The sequence below is a fragment of the Narcine bancroftii genome, chromosome 3, assembly GCF_036971445.1.
Source record: "Narcine bancroftii isolate sNarBan1 chromosome 3, sNarBan1.hap1, whole genome shotgun sequence".
Classification (NCBI taxonomy): Eukaryota; Metazoa; Chordata; class Chondrichthyes; order Torpediniformes; family Narcinidae; genus Narcine; species Narcine bancroftii.
In genome coordinates, this window is record NC_091471.1 from 71,002,901 (window position 1) to 71,024,452 (window position 21,552).

The window sequence follows — 21,552 nt, forward strand, 5'->3', positions numbered from 1 at the left end:
GACATCTTATCAGGTCTCAGTGTCATCCACCCCCACAATCAGACTTTCACAAAGTAATTATTCAGACATATTCAACCCAATGATTCCAATCCCAATTATTGTTCCGGGTCTTCAATATCAAGAAGACTTTGCGTCAATTCAACCTTCTTCTCGTGTTTCCCATTCTTTCCATTCCCATTTCCATTTACCCTCCTTTTAGGTGATGATAATGGCGACCAATTATTTCCTCGCAAATCTGGCAATGAATTAGCAAAAATTAATGCATCGTGATCATTTTCAAAAAATTGAGACTGAAAATTTCCATTAAAAAATTTAAGTATAGCCGGGTAATGAAAGGCAAACTTGTAACCCTTTCGCCATAACACATCTTTAGCTGAATTAAATTCTCGGAACCTTCTAATAATTTCTTGAATAAAATCCACATAGAAAATCACTCTGTTATTTTGAACCATCATTGGAGTCTGATTTTGCCGCGCCTTCTGCACCACAACTAGTAATATAATTTCTCTATTTGATATTTCAAACAACGAATCAGATCTGTCCTCGATGGTTGACCTGGAAACGGTTTTTTCCTCAATGCTCTATGTGCTCGATCCAATTAGATCATCTGGGGAAAATTTCTTGCCCAGTACCTCAGGAATCCATTTCTTAAAAATTTTTACCTGATCTGAACCTTCCATATCTTCTGGAATACCTACTATTTTTACATTATTTCTTCGACCTTGATTCTCTAATGAATCAATCTTCTTCAATAATTCCTTCTTCTGAATCCCCCAGTCCATGAAAGAGTCCTCCACTTTTTCCATTTTTTCTCTATTACGCTCTACTTGATTCTTACATTCAAAAAATGAAGGGGGCAAGTTTCGTCAGCCAGACTGATTGAGAAGGAATCAGTTGCGGATGTCCTGGAAGAGGAATCTTTCTCTGAAAACCAGCAAGAACCCTCCTGAGTGGTAACCATTTGCCTGTTAAGCACCAAAGACTTTGCGAATGCTAACTTCTGTGCTCAGAACAAGAATTGCCTGCAATCAGTGAGATTGGACTGTGATTCAAAGAACTTTTCTAATATTAAATATACATTACACACACCTGTGCTTAGTATTAAAGGGGGGATTAAGTAGTTAGGTAGGTTAATTAATAAGTTAAAGTTTAATTCTGTTTTTTTGTTCAATTATAATTAAAAACTACTTTTAAGTAACCTTGTGTTGTGGTGCACATCTATTGCTGTTGGTTTTTGGGGTCCTCTGAACTCCGTAACAATATGAAGAAACATTTCTCTGAAAGCAACTTGGCAAGAATTTGTGAGTTTTGAGAAATCTGATGATGTGGAGTCACAAAATACTTCTGAATATCCATTTAAAGATTCTATGTTTCACCACAACATGTTTAAGACTGAACTTTGAATTTGAATCTTCTCTTCAGAATTGTGCCCAAGCTGTAATGGTTTGGGTGATCCACAAACATGCATATATCCATTTGCACATAGTTGGGGGGTTGAAAGTTAAGTGAGATTTTATATTAGGCCCTTTCAAACTACCGTGGAAAATGGGGTTAACTGGGCAATTTGCACCAGTAGCGCCCTAGTTACTTAGCAGTTTGAAAAGGTCCAACCAGGTCAACCTCGTCAGAACCCAACTGGGTCCCTGATCTACCTCGGAGGTAGTCAGGGAACCCAGTTAAACTTACCCAGGTTTCGACCATGGCCGATTTGAAAAGGAAAATGGCCAACCTGCTTATTCCAGTAACATCAGTGTTTGCGTGTATGCATCACTGTGGCACAAAGTTCGAAGGTAGAGGGGGAAGTATGAAGTGCAGGTTAGTTAGTGGGGACTTTAAAACGTGGTAGAAATGTGTTTCTAAGGAGTTGTTTGGTGCTGATTTTTAACTTCATTTTATCTGCGGTGATTGTATCTGCTAAAGTGGGCACTATGTGCGTGCTCATTTAAAGAAAAGGATGTTATTCCAGCCTTAAACCTGCGGTCTAGGCCAACAGCGTAGTGGCTGTAGATCATCTTGCACACCTTTATGGGATTATACAGGAAAATGTAAATTCAAGTAGATTCTTAGCAGTATCTTTTGTGATATTTAAACAGAAATTCAGCTAATATGTGTAATGGCCAGAGTATGTCTGGAAGCTGAGGTCAGAGCGCTGCTCTACATAAGGGGAGATCCCGATGTAAGTCAACATTTACCTCGTACTGTGAAAAATGGTCATATGTACAACCTCATTGTGCTGAGGCTGAGGGAGATAGGGTGTAAAGTTTAAAACCTTGTGCTTTTAATTAGTTAATTTTGTGCCTGTCTCTTTAAGAGAACTATTGTTTGTAGTGTTACCATAGTGACTATGATATGATATGACATAATATCCAGCCGGGTTAACCACTTGTTCATTCTACAAGATGTGAAGGAAGCATGAGCTCGATAAATTTCTCTTTGAACTTTTGTATCTCTTTAAGATTTTGTGAATCTTTAAGATTTGGTATCTCTTTAAGATTTGGTATCTTTATATGTGTTTTATATCTCTATATATCTTTGTATCATTATACAGTAAATATTTTGTTATTCATCGTTATGAAAGTCTTAATGCGAAGCGATGCAAAATGTTTATCCATTCTATCAACGAATTAAAACTACATAAAGTAGCAGTCACTGAGTTTGATTTCTTGGACTAAAGAGATCGAAATTTGGGATATCGCAGCTCATCCTTTGAAAGGTGATACTCTGAAATTAGGATATATTAGAATAAGGAAAGTGTCGTCTGCAGAGGGTATGAGAAGACAAAAGCGCAGGTGATATACAACTAAAAAACTGGTGCAAGAGATTTATGTAGGTCACTGACCACAACAGTGGGAGTGGCAAAGGGCACTTGGACTGACCCTATAGTCAGCAGGCATTTCAGATCTGGGCCATTAGCCAATCAGCAATCCCTCTTTCCCTGGTAGCCAACTTGGATAGCCCAACATCTGTTGATAGCCCACAAGCCAGTGAGGCATACACCCCGCAGGAAGGTCCAATTGAGGCATCCACTCCCAGTGCATCTGTGACCCCCTGAGCTAGTAGGAATGAGATGGAGGACACACTGGAGGAGGTTGCCTGCAGCCAGAAGCACGACAGTGTGACGAGCCCAGAGCTGCTGCTGTCAGGGACATAAATGCCCACAGACACCCTGTCCAGTTCCAACACATACACGATGGAGGCAAGACGTGTGAACGGTAAGGCTGAATGGTGCTTGCAGGAGCAGCATTCAATTCTGGTGTTGTTCAAGTATAATATTCGGTCGTGTTTGTCCGCTTGTAATTTTGGCATGACGTGTGCACTCTGTAAGGCTTCGAGAGGAGAGGGAAGAGGAAGAGACTCACCTGGGAACAATGCTGAATGCGGCGTTGTGAAGCTTCGTGAGAGAGATGGAGACAAAGAAGGAGGAGCGTGACCATGTGTGGTACAAGAGAAGACTAGAACAGTACAGGTGTCTGCAGGGTGATCAACAGGATGTGGTGATGCATGGCCTGGATGGTGTAATGGGGATCCTGGCCACCCTTCAGGATGCCATTCAGGACTAGATGTCAATGATGAGGGAATGGTGCACCTTATGAACTGCTCCGTGGCACTTCAGTCCAGTGCTCCGCAATTTACCCTTCACTCGGCATCACCCCCACCCCTCACCCTTCCTCTAACGTTACCCTCCCAGCAGCCTTCCACCTCCTCATTTCACCTGATGCAGGCCCAACTTCAATACAGGACACCCCACAGCAGGAGCTCCATCTCGCTTCTGTCAATGGCAACCAGTCCCAAGGGGAGATTGCCTACATCCTTTCCCCCTCCCCTTATCCTTTCTGCAGTGTTCTAGTGGTCAGTAAATGAGCGTTTTGTATTTCAGTGTCCTGTGCATCATAGCTTCTGACATTCGGTGTTGCACATTATTAGCAGGTAATATGTTTACGTGGAACACGGACATGCAGAGGTAGCAGCTAAACCAGTGATATCTTTTGTTACATCACATTGCTGCAACTACATGAATGTATAGAGGTTCATAAACTATTGCTTACGATGGAGAGAATAAAATGAGAGTTGGCTGTGTATTGTACTATGTATCACTTTTATTGTGTATCACTTTTTACTGATGTTCAGCAGAGAGCATTATTGCTGGGAACAAGTTTACAGGTCTTTTTTGTTAAAAGATGGTGTCAGATTAAAACTTTTTTATTAGAGATGTTACGTTGAGGCATATGTAAAGAATGAATGGCATTGAATCAGTATACGTTTACATTAGATGTTACTAACACACGGTAAATGGGGACAGCCAAGCACTTTACAATAGTATATTTGCACTGGTTAGTTTTAAGCATTCTGCTATGTGCTGGCACAACTCTTTATTGAGCTATGTGGAATTTTGCTAAATTGTATCTTTCCATTACCTTCCTTGCTATTTAATCTAATAAAGTTGAACTTTGGCATCATGTTGAAGTCTCCAATGTCCTATGTTTACATAGTTGACACAATAGTATCACGGATGGTATAGGCAACACACGCTGTGGAACCACCCAAGGATTTTCTCTCTGGCTGAGTGAGCGCCTACTCCACAGTGATGTTCCACTCAGGCAGGTAATCGCACAACTGTTATGCAGGACACAGCAGGGAATAACAACATCAGAAACAAAAGACCTGCTAATGTCCATCTGCTTGCTCAAATGCCTCCATTGCCCCTTAAACCGACCAAAGGCATTCTCCACCACTATCCGTGCCGAGCTCAGACAATGGTGGTATTTCTGTTTCCGGTGGTTGAGAGCATGATGCTGTGTGAACCCCTTCATAAACCAATTCCTGAGGAGGTAAGAGGGTCCCCAACCAGATGTGCTGGAATCTCCATGCTGTCAACTTGCATGGATACCTCTAAGCAGTCCAAAACAGAGATGTGGGTATTGCATATAGCTCACCCATGGTTTAAAGCATTCATAAATTTAACAACCACTCTGTGCACGTATGTCATGGTGGACCAATTCATTTGTTTCAGCCCTGGACACTATCTGTCCATTGTGGTTTAAGTATGTACTACCTGTGGGAACAGATATCCACCTGCATCCTCCGCCTTCCTGTAACACCTGAGCTTCGTGAGTGCGGCCTGGTCATCCCACAAAGCAAACAGCACAATGCAAGGAATGACAAACTGTGGGCACCTACTTCTGCAGGCAGACAATTATTAAAGAGTGCGTAATTCCCTTATCATCCTTCACGATCCATGACAGCTTGAAGAATTGTAGAGTGCTACCCATTTCGGTTGTAGTAGGATGATTCGTAATCTCGTGTGGCCATATTAGGAATATGTGTGCCATCGAAAGCCCCAGTGCACATTGGATATTATTTATCTGCAAACCCCTTCGTAGTTTTCTGTAGGTATGTCCCACTTGGTAGTTGAATGAAATGCTTCATGAGGGTCCACCTCAAGGCACGAGTCACCCGTGCCACGACCATCCACATAGTGGATAAATCAACACCAAGAAGAATACTGGTGATGCAATATTCACATGGGGTGGCATACTACCACAAAGCAATGGAAAGTTGGACACGAAGTTCCAGAGGTCTTCTGAAGTTTGTAACCTGATGCCTCATATCTGGCTCAAGGAAGTCACGTATGAAGTAGAAGGTGCTCTTTGAAATAAGTCTGCCACTCCACATCATCACATTTGGATTTGATGTTCCCCCACAGTACTGGCCCCTGTGTTCTATCTATCTTCATCCTCACTCTGGTTTCCGTCAGGCAGTGAAGGAAGCGTACATAAGCCAGCCACCTACTCTCTGAATGTCAAGGTCAGTCTGCCTATCCTCTGCATCGTCCTCCAGCCATCTGTTGAATTGCACAGGGTTTACATCCTTCTGCTCCTCAACTGACTGCAGATGCACTTGACCGTGGTGGTCAAAAGAGTTGCTTGCTGTACTATAGCACTACAGAGTTGCATAGCCAGCATCTGAACATCCTTCCCATTCACCATTTGGACTTCAATTCTTAACTTCCAGCATTACTTCCAGTGAGTGTGTGACGCTTCATTCAACGCATCGACATGGGAGCGAGATCCCCCTTAAATTGCTGGGTTGGCGATTTAACAGGTTGATCCCCCTGCAATTTGAAAGGTGCTTCCAGCACCTTTGCCCCGGTAATCACACCCAGGTCCCAGGATGACTACCCAGGTGCTGCAATTTCAAAGGGGCTAGCGTCTTAGTGAATTTCTATTGCTGCTGGTCCACGTTGTAACAGTATATCTAATAATCTAACCCCCATCATCCTCAGGATCAGAGAATTCCAGAGATCCACTATCTTCTAAGAGGAGAGATTTCTATATTCTTAGTTTTAAACGACCAGCCCTTTATCTTGTAATTACAATATCCCTATAATAATGGCCACTGCTAAAAACACCTCAACATCTACCTTGTCAAGCCTGCTTATAATCTTGCATCTTTGAATAAAATCACCTCCTCGTTCTTCTAAGCTCTACAGAATACAGAACCAATCTCAGCAGCAGTTTGCAGAAGTTGCATGCTGCACGTCACCCAACTATATGTGAGAACTGCTCAAATGCAAGTGATGGATATAGATGGCACTTCCCTTGTTCTGTTATATCCTAATTTCAAAGTATCATCTTCCAAAAGCATAAGCTACGATATTCTGATTTTCAATCTCTTTAATCCAATAATTTAAACTCTATGACTGCTGCTTTTTTAAAAAAAAATTATTTTTTACACTATGAACCATATTGATCAAAATACACACATACATTTCCCTCTTGAATATACACTGTGTCATTTTCTCCCCTTTTCCTGCCTCCCTTCCCTCCCTCCTTCACCCCCCTCCCCTCCCCACCCACTCAACTTTTAACATATGTGATACATTAAACCCATTAAACTATATCCTCACGCAATGAAAATAAAGCAAGTTGTGTCATCTACTTTTACATACTGGGTCAGTTCATTTCGTCTTCTTCTCCTTCTGTCATTTTAGGTGGTGGAGGTTTAATTCATTGATATAACAGACAAACATCTTGCATCGCTTCGTGTGGTGGTACACCACCGGCCTACTGTAGGGGGAAACTCTGTACCTCCAGGGGTGCATAGGACAGGACAAAACCTGGCCGGCTGTCAATCTGTCAGCCTGAAGGGATCAAGCCCCACCCGGTCAGGTGTCAATCACCCTCTGGGATATAACCCTGCACCGGCCTACTGAAGCTCACTCAGAAGCCTGGTTCTGTGGAAGTCTTTGTGGATTAAAGCCTGTTGTACAGTCTTTACCTTGTGTGTCTCTGATTCTGGCTAACAGCGCACCACAATTTAATCCATAAAATTTTCCCACGGCTCCCATGGAAAAACTCCTGAGCACAGGGAGCCTCGAAGTCGACCCACACTCCCCGAAAGCACAGACATGCTTCGAGATCTGGCAGCATGCGGTCGAGGCAATCATCGAGGCACACGAAGGCGGCATCCTGGACTCAGATCAGAAGAGGTTAGTCCTCCTCTGGTCAAAGCTGGGCCTCCACGCCTTCCAGGCAACCAAAGGCTTCCCCACGTAGAAGAGCACAATGAAATCTCTCGAGAACTTGAACAAGTCCCCCATTAATGCAGTCTGTGCAAGGTATCTCCTCAACACCCGAGCCCAGCAACCCAGGGAGACAGCTGAGTCTTACCTGGGACACTTGCGAGAGTTGGCCCGACCGTGTCTAGCTGAACCCGGGGTAGGTGCAGATGAGATCGAGAGGCTGATCCAGGATGCCTTGGTCTGAGGGCTACGCTCGAGGGCCATCTGGCAGAAGCTACTGGAAGACAATATCTATGCCCTAACCAAGACTGTGGAAGTGGTCCAAACCCTGAAAGCAGCATCCCTGCACATCGAAGCCTTCGATTCCAGGTTCCCCCAGGCTCCCTCATGGCCCTCTCACACTGCAGCTGCAACTCCAGAGAGAGCTGGAGAGGAAAACATTGCTGTGGCAGGCGCCTGGCACCCCTGTAAGTACTGTGGGTCCTGGTGTGGTCAGATCAACGATCGCGCCAAAACTGCCCAGCTGGGAACCAGTATTGTTCCTGAAGCGGCATGTGCGCGTGCCGGGCAGCGCCATTGTCCCCACAATGACTTCCGTCTTCCCCGACTTTGATGGTGCAACAACCGGCCCCGCCAGCGACTGTCGCAGCGTGTGGCCCGAGTACCTGCACCATCCACCGCGTTTGTCAGCCCCCGCGCTTGCCAGCTTCCAGCTCACAGTGTGACATCACTACCGGCTGACGTAATGACGTCACGGCCGCTGGCCGTAATGATGTCACTTCTTCTGGTGCAACGGACACAGCTGGGGAAGAAGGCCAGGCACACAGCAGGGCTCTACATGCCGCCACCATCTTGGGCCAGGCAGTGGCTGACACGGAGTGCCCCCGACGACATTGAAAACACGGATGATGATCAGGCCACCCTACCGACACCCCTCATGTCTCTGCAAGCCATAAATCGCTGGCGTACAGCCGGAGAGCAAAGACTCCAACTCCGAGACGGTCCTGGCCACCACCACCATGACCTCAAGTGCTCGATGATGGACGTGCAAGTCAATGGGGTGTAAGCTAAGTGCCTGTTCGACAGTGGCAGCACCAAGAGCTTCATTCACCTGAGTGTGGCCCATTCCCTGAGATTAAAATTCCACCGCACCACCTTCTCGATCGCCCTCGCCACCAAGGATAAGACTGTTGGTACCCTCGGTCGCTGCTCAACTGATATAACTGTGGGAGGGGAGACTTACACAGGGTTCAGACTCTTGGTCATGCCCAAACTCTGTGCCCCAATCCTCCTGGGCCTATATTTCCAGTGCCACCTGCAGAGTGTCACCTTTGCCTTCGGGGGGCCCCAACCTCCACTCACATTACACAGCACGCCAACCAACCAGCGCCGGCCAACCTGCAGCCTCTCCACACTGCACATCACCCCACTGGTGCTCTTCCCACATCTTGCGCTAGGCTGCAAGCCAATCACCACCAGAAGTAGGCGCTATTGCGCTGCAGACAGAGACTTCATCAAGGCAGAGGTGCAGCAACTCCTGGCGGAAGGCGTCATAGAGCACAATAACAGCCCTTGGAGAGCCCAAGTCCTGATGGACAAAGGGGGAAGTAAGCAAAGGATGGTCGTGGATTACAGCCAGACCATTAACCAGTACACCCAGCTGGATACCTAACCCATGCCGAAGATCACCAACATGATCAACGAGATAGCCCGCTACCAGATTTTCTCCATGATTGACCTGAAGTCGGCATATCACCAAATCCCCATCCACCTGAAGGACAAGCCCTACACCGTCTTTGAGGAGGACAGGCGCCTGTACCAGTTCCGCCGAGTTCCCTTTGGGGTCATGAACGGGGTCTCCAATTTCCAGCAGGAGATGGATCACATATTAGACCGGCACAAGCTGAAGGCGATGATCCCATATCTGGATAACGTCACTATCTTCAGCCATGACCAGCAGGACCACGATGCTAACGTGGAAAAATTCCTCCAGACGGACGGGGAGCTGAACCTCGCTTACAACAAGGAGAAGTGTGTGTTTAGCACCACCCGCCTCGCCATCCTGGGGTACCTCGTGGCCCATGGAGTCGTTGGCCCAGATTCAGAAAGGATGCACCCATTAATGGAGTTACCCCTCCCCACCACGCTAAATGACCTCTGCAGGTACCTTGGCCTGTTCTCTTATTACTCGCAGTGGGTCCCTCGCTTCTCGGACAAGGTCTGCCCACTGGCCCAAGCTATAACTTTTTCCCTCCTACCTGAGGTGCAGGCAGCCTTCATCCACATCAGGCAAGACATCGCGGATGGCATGATGCAGGCTGTGGATGAGGACTCCCCTTCCAGGTGGAGAGGGATGTCTCCGAGGTGGCCCTCGCTGCTACTCTCAACCAAGAGGGGGGGGTGCCCCATTGCTTTCTTCTCCAGGTCCCTCCATGACTCCGAGCTAGGGCACTCCAGCATTGAAAAGGAGGCCCAGGCAATTGTGGAAGCGATCCGCCACTGGCGACACTACCTGGCCGGCAGGAGATTCAGCATCCTCATGGTCCAGCAGGCCGTGGCATTCATGTTTAATACTACCCACAAGAGTAAGATCAAGAATGACAAGATCCTGTGCTGGAGAGTCGAGCTGGCAACCTACAGCTACAACATCCAGTACCGCCTCGGGAAGTTTAACGACTCCCCCGATGCCCTCTCTCGTACCTGCGCATCTATGTACGACAACAGGCTGCAGGCATTGCATAAGTCCCTCTGCCATCTGGGTGTCACCAGGTTGTACCATTTCATTAAATCCCGAAACCTGCCGTACACCATCAGGGACATCAGGGACATGACCGAGGCCTGTCAGGTCTGCACGGAGTGTAAACCCCGTTTCTTCCGCCCGCCCCAGGTCCATGTTGTAATGGCTACTTGGCCTTTTGAGCATCTCAGCATGGACTTCAAAGGGCCCCTGCCTTCCACGAACTGAAACGTCTACTTCCTCATGGTAGTGGCTGAGAACTCACGCTTCCATTTTGCTATCCCTTCCCCGGACACCTCCACGGCCACCGTCATCAGGGCCCTGGGGAAGATTTTCACCATGTTTGGCTACCCCGCCTTCATCCACATCAACCGGGGTCTAGTTTCATGAGTGACGAGCTGCGCCAGTACCTGACAGCAAGGGGCATTGCGACCAGTCGCACGACGAGCTATAACCCGAGAGCCAATGGGCAAGTGGAACGCGAGAATGGGGTGGTCTGGAAGGCAGTCCTCCTGGCTCTCAGGTCGAAAGGGTGGGCCGTTGAGTACTGGCAGGACGCCCTGCCCAAGGTGATCCATGCCATTCGGTCATTGCTGTGCACGGCTACCAACGAGACCCCTCACGAATATCTGTTCTCATTCCCCAGAAGGTTGGTGACTGGAATGTCCCTCCCAGTATGGCTCACATTCCCAGGACGGGTGCTCCTGTGTAAGCATGTTCGGACACACAAGTCCAAAGCCCTGGTGGAGCAGGTCTTCGTCCTACATGCAAACCACAACTATGCCTATGTTAGTTTCGGCAGTGGCAGGGAGGTCATTGTCTCAACCAGGCACCTGGCACCAGCAGGAGTACCCACCACACCACACCAACCTCCAGCACAGGATGATGCTGACTGATCATACATCCCCGTCCCCAGGCAGTTATGGAGCATGCAGGACTCCTTGACCACCAGGAGCCCTATTTAGCCTTGGGAGATGAACCCGCCCCCCCCACCCATCCAATACGACCTTCATACATCGACCCCGGCCACCCCTCTGCGTGGCACCACACCAGCCACACAGACCCCTGCTGCCAGCCCCCCCCCCACTTCCGCTCTGACCAGTGACCAGGAGCCAGACCTACAACGGTCACAGAGACCCCGGTGCCGCCGGATCATCTCAACCTGTAAATATTGTATGTATATAATGGGTGCAATTCCTTGTTATTGACCCCCCCCAGGACAATTTTAAAGAAAGGGGTGAATGTGGTGGTACATCACTGGCCTACTGCAAGGGGCAACCTCTGTACCTCCAGGAGTGTATAGGACAGGACAACACCTGTCCGGCTGTCAATCTGTCGGCCTGAAGGGATCAAGCCCCACCCGGTCGGGTGTCAATCACCCTACGGGATATAAGCCTGCACCGGCCTCCCAAAGCTCACACAGAGTTACTGCAGCTACAGTCAGCCTGGCTCAGTGGAAGTCTTTGTGGACTAAAGCCTGTTGCACAGTCTTTACCTTGTTTGTGTCTGATTCTGGCTAACAGCGCACCTCACTTCGCATTAAGACTTTCATAATGATGAATAACAAAGCATTTACTGTATGATGGTACAAAAGCTTAAAAATACTCACTTAAATCCAATGCATAAAGGTGTTTAAAGAGGTGCAAATTAAATTTAGAGAAACACAGAAAAGTATTTAAAAAGACAAAATTCAAAGAAAGATTTCTCATGCTCATGCCTTCTACATCTTGAAGAATAATAAGCAAGCCATTAGTCTGCTTGAATATTACAGCATATTACATCATTGTCACTATGGTAACAGTATAAACAATAGTCTCTTAAGGAGATAGGCACAAAATTAACTAAGTTAAAAAAAAACACAAGGCTTTAACCTTTACGTTGGATCCATTAACTCAGTTACCAGCTCCATAATGTCAACATAATGAAGAAACTGAACAGAGCCCACAGTCCTATTATTTTTTCTGCTGGAATCATCTAACCCTCTTGTGTTTTTGTAAATACCTAAAACCCTCCGGTGTGTACTTCTGACTGTTGTGTGATTCAGTTGATGATACCGATATGATGTTGGTTGCCAAGAATGTCTAACCTTGTAACCCTGAACTCTTGACATGTGTAAGACATGCTGTTGAAGAACAGATGTAACAAGACACATTTCAGAGCAAAACAAATCAATGTTTCACACTTGTCAAAATAGATTTTCACAAAAGTTGCAATTAAGATTATGCACCTTGGAAGATGTTTGTAGATTGTAGGCAACCCACTCTTCTAATAATGATACTTCTTGGAAGTGAGAGCTTCAATATGTTAATACTTCTTGCAAGTGAGAGCTTCAATATGTTAAATCATTCCACCTCTACGTTTCTTATGTGTTGAAGATGGCTCTTATCTATAAAAAGGAGATACCTTGAATGAAGAAATAACTTGTATCAGTATCAGTAAGGCAGGGTGTTGAGAAATTGAAAAAGGACTACAAGGAATGTAGAAAAAATCTTAAGAAATTAGAAAGGCCAAAAAGAGACACGAAGAGGCTTTGGCAGACAGAGTAAGAATAAATCCAAAGGGTTTCTATAGGTACATTAAAAGTAAAAGATTAGTGAGGGATAAAATTGGACCCCTTGTAGATAGGGAGGGTAGGCTATGTGAAAAGTCAGAGGAGATGGGGGAAATTTTAAATGATTTCTTTTCCTCGGTATTCACTAGGGAAAAAAATATTGTACCAGTTGAAGTAAAGAAAAATAGTGGAGATGTCATGAATCATATAAGGATAACCGAGGAAGTAGTGATAGCAGTGTTAAAAAAGATAAAGGTGGACAAATCTCCTGATCCAGACAAAGTATTCCCAAGGACATTCAGGGAGACTAGTGTACAGATAGTGGGGCCATCAACAGTGATATTTAGGATGTCACTGGTCACGGGGGTAGTGCCAGAGGACTGGAGGCTGGCTCATGTTCTTCCGCTGTTTAAGAAAGGGTCCAAATGTAAGTCTGGAAATTATAGACCTGTGTGTCTGACGTCTGTGGTGGGTAAGTTGATGGAAGGTGTTCTGAGGGATGGCATTTACAAATATTTGGAAGAACAGGGATTGATAGGTAGTAGTCACCATGGTTTTGTCAGGGGTAGATCATGCTTAACAAACCTTATAGAGTTTTTTGCGGGGGTTACAAAAAAGATTGATGAAGGGAAGGCTGTGGATGTTGTCTATTTAGATTTTAGTAAAGCTTTTGACAAAGTTCCCCACAGGAGGTTAGGAAAAAAAGTGGAGGCATTAGGTATAAATAAGGAGACAGTGAAATGGATTCAGCAATGGTTGGATGGGAGGTGTCAGAGAGTAGTGGTAGAAAATTGTTTGTCCAATTGGAGGCCGGTGACTAGTGGAGTTCCTCAGGGATCGGTCCTGGGTCCACTATTGTTTGTTACATATATATTAACCATCTGGAAGAAGGGGTGGTGAATTGGAAAAGTAAGTTTGCAGATTATACAAAGATTGGTGGTATTGTGGACAGTGAGGAAGATTACTGTAGCTTAAAAAGAGATATAGGAAAGCTAGAGGAGTGGGCTGAAAAATGGCTGATGGAATTTAATATGGATATGTGTGAAATGTTGCATTTTGGAAAGGCAAATCTAAATAGGTCATATACATTGAATGGTAGACAATTGAGGAGTGCAGAGCAACAAAGGGATTTAGGAGTTATGGTAAATAGTACCCTCAAAGTTGATACTCAGGTTAATAGAGTGGTGAAGAAGGCATTTGGAATGTTGGCCTTCATAAATCGGAGTATTGAATTCAAGAGTTGGGATGTTATGATGAAATTGTACAAAGCATTGGTGAGGCCAAATTTGGAATACTGTGTGCAGTTTTGGTCACCAAATTATAGGAAGGATATAAACAAAATAGAGAGAGTGCAAAGAAGGTTCACAAGAATGTTGACAGGATGTCAGGGTTCGAGTTAAAGAGAAAGGTTGAGCAGCCTGGGGCTTTTTTCTCTGGAGCATAGAAGAATGAGGGGGGATTTGATGGAGGTGTTCAAGATTTCAGCCCACTCCTCTAGCTTTCCTATATCTCTTTTTAAGCTACAGTAATTTTCCTCACTGTCCACAACACCACCAATCTTTGTATCATCTGCAAACTTACTTATCCAACGTGGATAAGAGTCAACGTGGATAGGCTTTTTCAATTAAGAGTGGGGTCTATTCAAACCAGAGGCCATGTTTTGAGATTGAAGGGGAAAAATTATAAAAATCATAGAAACATAGAAGATAGGTGCAAGAGTAGGTCATTCGGCCCTTCGAGCCTGCTCCACCATTCAATGAGATCATGGCTGATCTTAAAGTTCAGTACCCCATCCCCACCTTCTCTCCGTAATCCCTAATTCCCTTATACTGAAGAAATATATCTAATTCCCTCTTAAATATATTCAATGAACCTGTCTCTACTGCTCTCTGTGGCAATTAATTCCACAGATTCACCATCCTCTGGGTAAAGAAATTCCTCCTCATCTCGGTCCTAAATGGTTTGCCTATAATCCTCGAACCATGGCCCCGGGTTCTGGACTCCCCCACCATTGTCCAGTCCTGCCAGAATGTCTCTATGAGATCCCCTCTCAATCTTCTAAACTCCAGCGAGTACAATCCCAAATTGTGCAATCTTTCCTCATAAGTTATTCCTGCCATTCCAGGTACCAGCCTGGTGAATCGCCTTTGCACTCCCTCCATTGCAAGAACATCCTTCCTCAGATAAGGCGACCAAAACTGCACACAATACTCCAGGTGTGGTCTCACCAAGGCTCTGTACAGCTGCAGTAAGGTATCCTTATTCCTATACTCAAACCCTCTTGATATGAAGGCCAACATACCATTTGCCTTTTTAACCGCCTGCTGTACCTGCATGCTCGCCTTCAGTGACTGGTGCACAAGAACCCCTAGGTCTCTCTGCACTTACCCATCTCCCAATCTATTGCCATTCAAATAGTAATCTGGCCTACGGTTTGTATTACCAAAGTGGATAACCTCACATTTTTCCACATTGTAGTGCATTTGCCATGTATCTGCCCAGTTCCCCAATTTATCCAAATCACACTGGAGCTTCCTGACCCCCTCTTCAGTGCACACAACCCCTCCTATCTTAGTGTCATCTGCAAATTTGGAGATATTACATCTAATCCCCTCATCTAGATCATTAATGTAAATTGTGAACAGCTGGGGTCCCAGTACAGATCCCTGTGGCACCCCACTGGTCACTGCCTGCCACTCAGAAAATGAGCCATTTATCCCAACTCTCTGTCTTCTATCTGCCAGCCAGTTCTCAATCCACATCAATATCTTGCCCCCAATCCCATGAGCCTTGATTTTGCATGCCAGTCATTTATGTGGGACCTTATTGAAGGCCTTTTGGAAATCCAGGTACACCACATCCACTGGCTCTCCCCCATCTATTTTACCTGTCACCATCTCAAAGAATTCCAATAGATTTGTCAAGCACGATTTACATTTTGTAAATCCATTTTGACTCTGTCCGATCCCTTCTCTGCTAGTCATATGCTACGCTATTACATCCTTAATAATGGATTCCATCATTTTCCCCACTACTGATGTAAGGCTCACCGGCCTATAATTCCCCATTTTATCTCTACCCCCTTTTTAAATAGTGGGGTAACATTAGCTACCCTCCAATCCATGGGTACTGATCCTGAGTCTATCGAATTGTCTTCGGTAAACTTGTACCTCTCACTTGGTTTGTTTTAGATTGGTCACAGTGTTCAAGCTACCGAAAGAAAATAGGTACACACCCGAGAGCAGTTCAGTTTATACAAGTCTTTATTACTAAATCTAAAGCTGAATTCACACTACAATATGCAAGCCTTTCCCAATTATACTTATCAATGCCTGGACTGGTCCCAACTGCCAAAGCGAGGCGACGACTGCACACTTGTAGTAGGTTGTCTGGGCGCCAGTAGCAGCTTCTCCACCTCCCCAGACCGGGACGTCAGTTTGGAATCTTGAAGTTCTTCTTCTTGCTGAGAGATGTTGTCACCTCTTGGAGAGTCTCAAACTTCAGCAGTGGGACCATGGCTTATATTACCCAAAAGTTGTTTACTTCAGATCTTATCTCTTTGAACAAATGATTTAATTATCTTCAAGGTCTCCTGACAGTCTGTGACCAACAAAGGACAACTGTATCTCTTGGCCTCATGGTGGAAGTTGGATAATGTCTACTGATTCATATGCATCCCTGGGCCCCATAGTGTAAATTTAGATAATGTCTTCCTATTCAACTGCATCCTGGGCCCCATGCTGGAATTTAGGTGTGTCTACTAAATATGCATCCTGGGCCTCATAGTGGAATTGAGATTATATCTTCTGATCCAACTGCATCCCTTCTTTCATAAGCTAGTCTAAATCCTCCATTACACCCTCCAATCCATGGGTACTGATCCTGAGTCTATCGAGTTCTGGAAAATAATTCTTAAAGCATCTGCTATCTGAATGTCCACTTCCTTAAGTAGCCTAGGATGTAGATTATCAGGCCCTAGGGATTTATTGGCCTTCAATCCCTTCAATTTTCTCAAGACCATGTCCTTAAAGATACCTCCCTTGCATTAGTCTCTATGTTTCCCAACATCCATGCGAGGTTATTTGTATCCTCTTGTGAAAATAGAACTAAAGTAAGAATTTAATTGATCTGCCATTTCCTTATTCCCCATTATATATTCCCCTGATTCTGACTGCAAGGGACCTACTCTGGATTTCACCAATCTTTTCCTCTTGACATATCTATAAAAGCTTTTGCAGTTGGTTTTTATGTTTGCCGCAAGCTTACTTTCGTAATTTATTTTTGCCCTCTTGATTAATTCCTTTGTCCTCCTTTGCTGCATCTTTAACTGTTCCCAGTCTTCGGATTTGGTACTTTTTTTGGCCAATTGTTATGCTCTCTCTTTGGACCTAATGCTGTCTCTAATTTCCCTTGTTATCCATGGTTGAGTCTCTTTTTTGGTTTATTTTTATGCCAAACCGGTATAAACGATTTCTGCAATTCTTCCATTAGATCTTTGAATGCTTTCCATTGTCTATCCACTGTCAACATGAGGGGAAATTTCTTCACACAAAGGGTGGTTGGGATGTAGATGGGCTTCCAGCAGAGGTGGTTGAAGCAGGAATATTATTTACATTTAAGGAAAGACTGGATAATTACATGGAGGGGAGAGAATTGGAGAGGTATGAACTGGGTGCTGGTCAGTGGGACTAGGAGGGTGCAGATTTGTTCCAGCATGGACTAGTGGGGCCAAACTGGCCTGTTCTGTGCTGTATATGGTTATATGGTTATTACACAAAGCATAACTGGTTGTCGCTAGGTGACATAATTATTGTTCCCTGTCCTGAACTAGCTTAACTTTTTTGTTTGTCAAGTTTGTAGAAGTACTTAAGCTCTGATGAAGGTCATGCAATTTTCAAGTGCTATGGTGAATATTCAGTGATTATCTTCAATATTTTTTCAGCTCCATTATTCAAAGTTTTCATTTTGAATCAAAAGCAAGATTAACTGAAATATTAACTGTTTCTCTCTCTCTCTCTCTCTCTCTCTCTCTCTCTCTTTACAGAAGCCAGCTGACCTTCTGAGTTTTTCAAGCACTTCTATTTTATTTAAATTTATCTTTTCATGCTATATCACTACCTTGTTGATCAGTTCTTTAGATATTGCATTTGGAAAAGACCCAATGACATCCAACAGAAGTCAATTAATCTGTACTTGTGGACTGGCATGTGAATTTCTGCATGTGACAGAACATGCCTGTTCAGGATTAATTCTACTTCCAACTATGCCTTCCAGTATCCAAGTCAAGAAAACAAAGGACTGGTCCATCTGGAAGTATGGTTTTGACCCTTGTCCAAAGCTCTCCAGCATCTTGTGGGCAAGGATTTTTATGACTCGATTTGTATTCAGCACACAAGTCCTTGCGTTTATATGAAATCTCACTAACTGGGTCCAGGACCTTTTAATCCATCTGTCTTATCTTCTGAGTCCCAACCAGGTGCAGCACTGGAGAATTTGACTGGTGGACACTACTCAGCAATGATTCAAATCCCTGACTTTTGATTCTGATGGAATATCATTGACCTGGAATATCATAACTCCATAGATGCTGCTTGGTCTGCTGACCATTTCCTACATTTCTTTTTCTACTTTTATTTCAGATTTTCAACATTTGCAATATTTTGCCATTTTTTAACCTTTCTTACCAAACATGATTCCTTTTTTACAGATTTTTTTCCAGCATCATGACCATACTTTTAACTCTTATTCGAAAACCTTCCACAGTTATTTATACTTACATGATTCATCTTTTCATTGTGCCATGGAAAACACATTATTAATTCTCTAAAGAAGCCACAACAATCAGTGGACTTTGATCTGTAAAATTTTGGCTGACCGTTTTTGTTTTGCATTTGTTTCACCACCTTAAATCAACTCCATACCTACAAGTGAGCCAACTACTGTCAGGCCTAATTGACATCCCCAGCTGAAAAATGAAAGCTCTAATGAAAAACAGATCCCATTTCATGACCCGCTCTTTAGACATTGCTACAAGCTTGATTCTTGCATAAAACATTGTTGAAGGTATTGGTCAGTCCTGACAGCAGTCAAAATATTTTACACTCAAGTATCCTATAGCTAATTATACAGTAGGCTGTCATATAGTCACTATTCTATAATACACTCCAAATATCGCTCACTCCTGCCTAATTATTTTCAAGGATATTTGTCTTTCAAAAGTTCTTCAAACTGCTCGTCAGGGAATCAGTGGCTGGGAAATCACCACTAACCTGGATGAACATCATTTCAAAACATATACGAATATCAAGCTTAAACTCAAGGTGCTTAGGAGGTGATGCACTGTTGAAGATGGATCTTTTATACCTGACTCACTTTAAATGAAACCTTTTCTTGCATTATTTTGCCAAAGAAAAGATAGATCTCTCGTTGAACTTAATGGTGACAATTAAATCGATCATCTGAACATTAACTCTATTTCTCTCTCCACAGATGCCAACAGTCTTCGTGTTTATGGAGTCTTTTGTACCCGTGTCATTTCCTCAAGAAACTAGTTCTTTTGAGTTTCCACATGACCACATTCCACCCACAAAGATCATGCCTCCAGGCTCATACAAGCTTATCATTCTGTTGAGATTCAAGTGATTCCTTCCTTATAGGGACTCTTCTTCTTTCTCTCTTCTTTGGCTTGGCTTCGCGGACGAAGATTTATGGAGGGGTAATGTCTACGTCAGCTGCAGGCTCGTTTGTGGCTGACAAGTCCGATGCGGGACAGGCAGACACGACTGCAGCGGTTGCAAGGGAAAATTAGTTGGTTGGGGTTGGGTGTTGGGTTTTTCCTCCTTTGTCATTTGTCAGTGAGGTGGGCTCTGCGGTCTTCTTCAAAGGAGGTTGCTGCCCGCCGAACTGTGAGGCGCTAAGATGCACAGTTGGAGGCGATATCAGCTCACTGGCGGTGGTCAATGTGGCAGGCACCAAGAGATTTCTTTAGGCAGTCCTTGTATCTCTTCTTTGGTGCCCCTCTGTCTCGGTGGCCAATGGAGAGCTCGCCATATAACACGATCTTGGGAAGGCGATGGTCCTTCTTTCTGGAGACGTGACCTACCCAGCGCAGTTTGATCTTCAGCAATGTGGATTCGATGCTGTCGGCCTCTGCCATCTCGAGTACTTTGATGTTGGTGATGAAGTAAAACTGAGGTCCTCCATCAGCCAGCTCCCCACCATGACTACCAGACCCCCCACATCTCCTTCAGGCACACAAAGCTCAAAACGGTCAATCAGTTTACCTATCCCAGCTGCACCATTTCATCGGATGCAAAGATCGACAACGAGATAGACAGCAGACTCGCCAAGGCAAATAGCGCCTTTGGAAGACTACACAAAAGAGTCTGGAAAAACAACCAACTGAAAAACCTCACAAAGATTAGCGTATACAGAGCCGTTGTCATACCCACACTCCTGTTCGGCTCCGAATCATGGGTCCTCTACCGGCATCACCTACGGCTCCTAGAATGCTTCCACCAGCGTTGTCTCCGCTCCATCCTCAACATTCATTGGAGCGACTTCATCACCAAAATCGAAGTACTCGAAGTATAGGGACTAATTATTTATTAAACAGCTTAAGATCCATATATAACTTCTGGCTGGCAACTAAATGCTATAGGGGGTAATAATTGAGAGCTCCTGCCATATTTTTAATATTTCCTACTTATCCAATTCATTTTTCTCAGCCAATGAGGCTTAAACTTGGTCCCTTTATTATTTACTACCTTTTTTTTCTGAAAATGACTTTGACAAGAGGTGCCAAGACAGCTAAAGAGGGAAGAGAAGAAGCAGTCCCTTTGACTTCTGACCTTATCTCTAATGCTATGTAGAAACAATCACAGGAGATAACAAAAGCATGCTATCAGAAAATCGCCACCAAGCTTGAAAAGGTTCTATCAATCTCAATTAATGAAGATCATTAAGATGCTGAGGAGAATGAGTTGTTATTAATGAATAATCGTATTGAGAGGCTAGAAAGTCATTCTGAAGAAATCCCCGCAAGCAATCATAAATTAACTTGCAGGTGAATGACTTGGAAGGTCAGAGAAGGCATAATAACATTCGTATTTTAGGCCTAAAAGAAGATACCGAGAAAGGATAGCCAACTGAATTCTTTTCTAAATTACTTACGGAAGTGTTCGGTGAAGACTTTTTCACTACTGATCCAGTGCTCGTAATGCTTCGATTTTATTATTTTCAGGAAAGGAGAGAGTCATTCGAGAAGCCCGTTGTAAAAGAGATTTGACCTATCAGGGTCAACGTAGTCATATTTGTTGAAGATTTCTGCTCCATAGTCATGGAGATGCAAAGAAAGTACCTGAGGTTATGGCTGAACAAAGGACTCAGACCAGCAATGTTGTTTTTGGCACAGCTGAGGATTATTATGAAAGATGGCCGCAAGAAATTCCACGGAGGGCGTCTGCAAGGTTTTGTCTGAACCTGCTTTAACTTCGAGTCCATCATCAGTTAACAATTTCTGTTTGATGTTTTCTATACTTCGAAGGGGGTTGGGTTTTGTAGTTTCTTTTATCTTTCATTTTTTCAAAGTTTGAATGTGAAGGAGGATTCAATTTTTCTTTCTCTTTATTGTTTGTAAGGTTACACTTTTAGTTACTGAGTATGAAAAATTTTATATAAGTTTAATGGTTTAATGCTTCTTCAATGTTAAGGCAGTTGTGTAGGAATGAGTGTTTTTTTTCT

The 21,552-nt window shown here is 44.2% G+C and overlaps 2 long non-coding RNA genes across 3 annotated transcripts in view; one reads left to right on the plus strand and one right to left on the minus strand.

Moving 5' to 3' along the window:
* The window catches only part of LOC138757242 (uncharacterized), a 1,106,005-nt gene that overhangs the window by 648,992 nt on the left and 435,461 nt on the right, over positions 1–21,552 (minus strand). The window lies entirely within an intron of this gene.
* Positions 1–21,552, plus strand: part of LOC138756136 (uncharacterized) — a 55,405-nt gene that overhangs the window by 13,171 nt on the left and 20,682 nt on the right. The window contains exon 3 of one of the 2 annotated variants that reach the window (XR_011352788.1): positions 3,326–4,436. The exons of the other annotated variant lie outside the window; for it this stretch is intronic. This is a non-coding gene — a long non-coding RNA (uncharacterized lncRNA). Of the gene's footprint in view, positions 1–3,325; positions 4,437–21,552 lie in introns of those variants that run through there. 2 annotated transcript variants of the gene reach the window in all.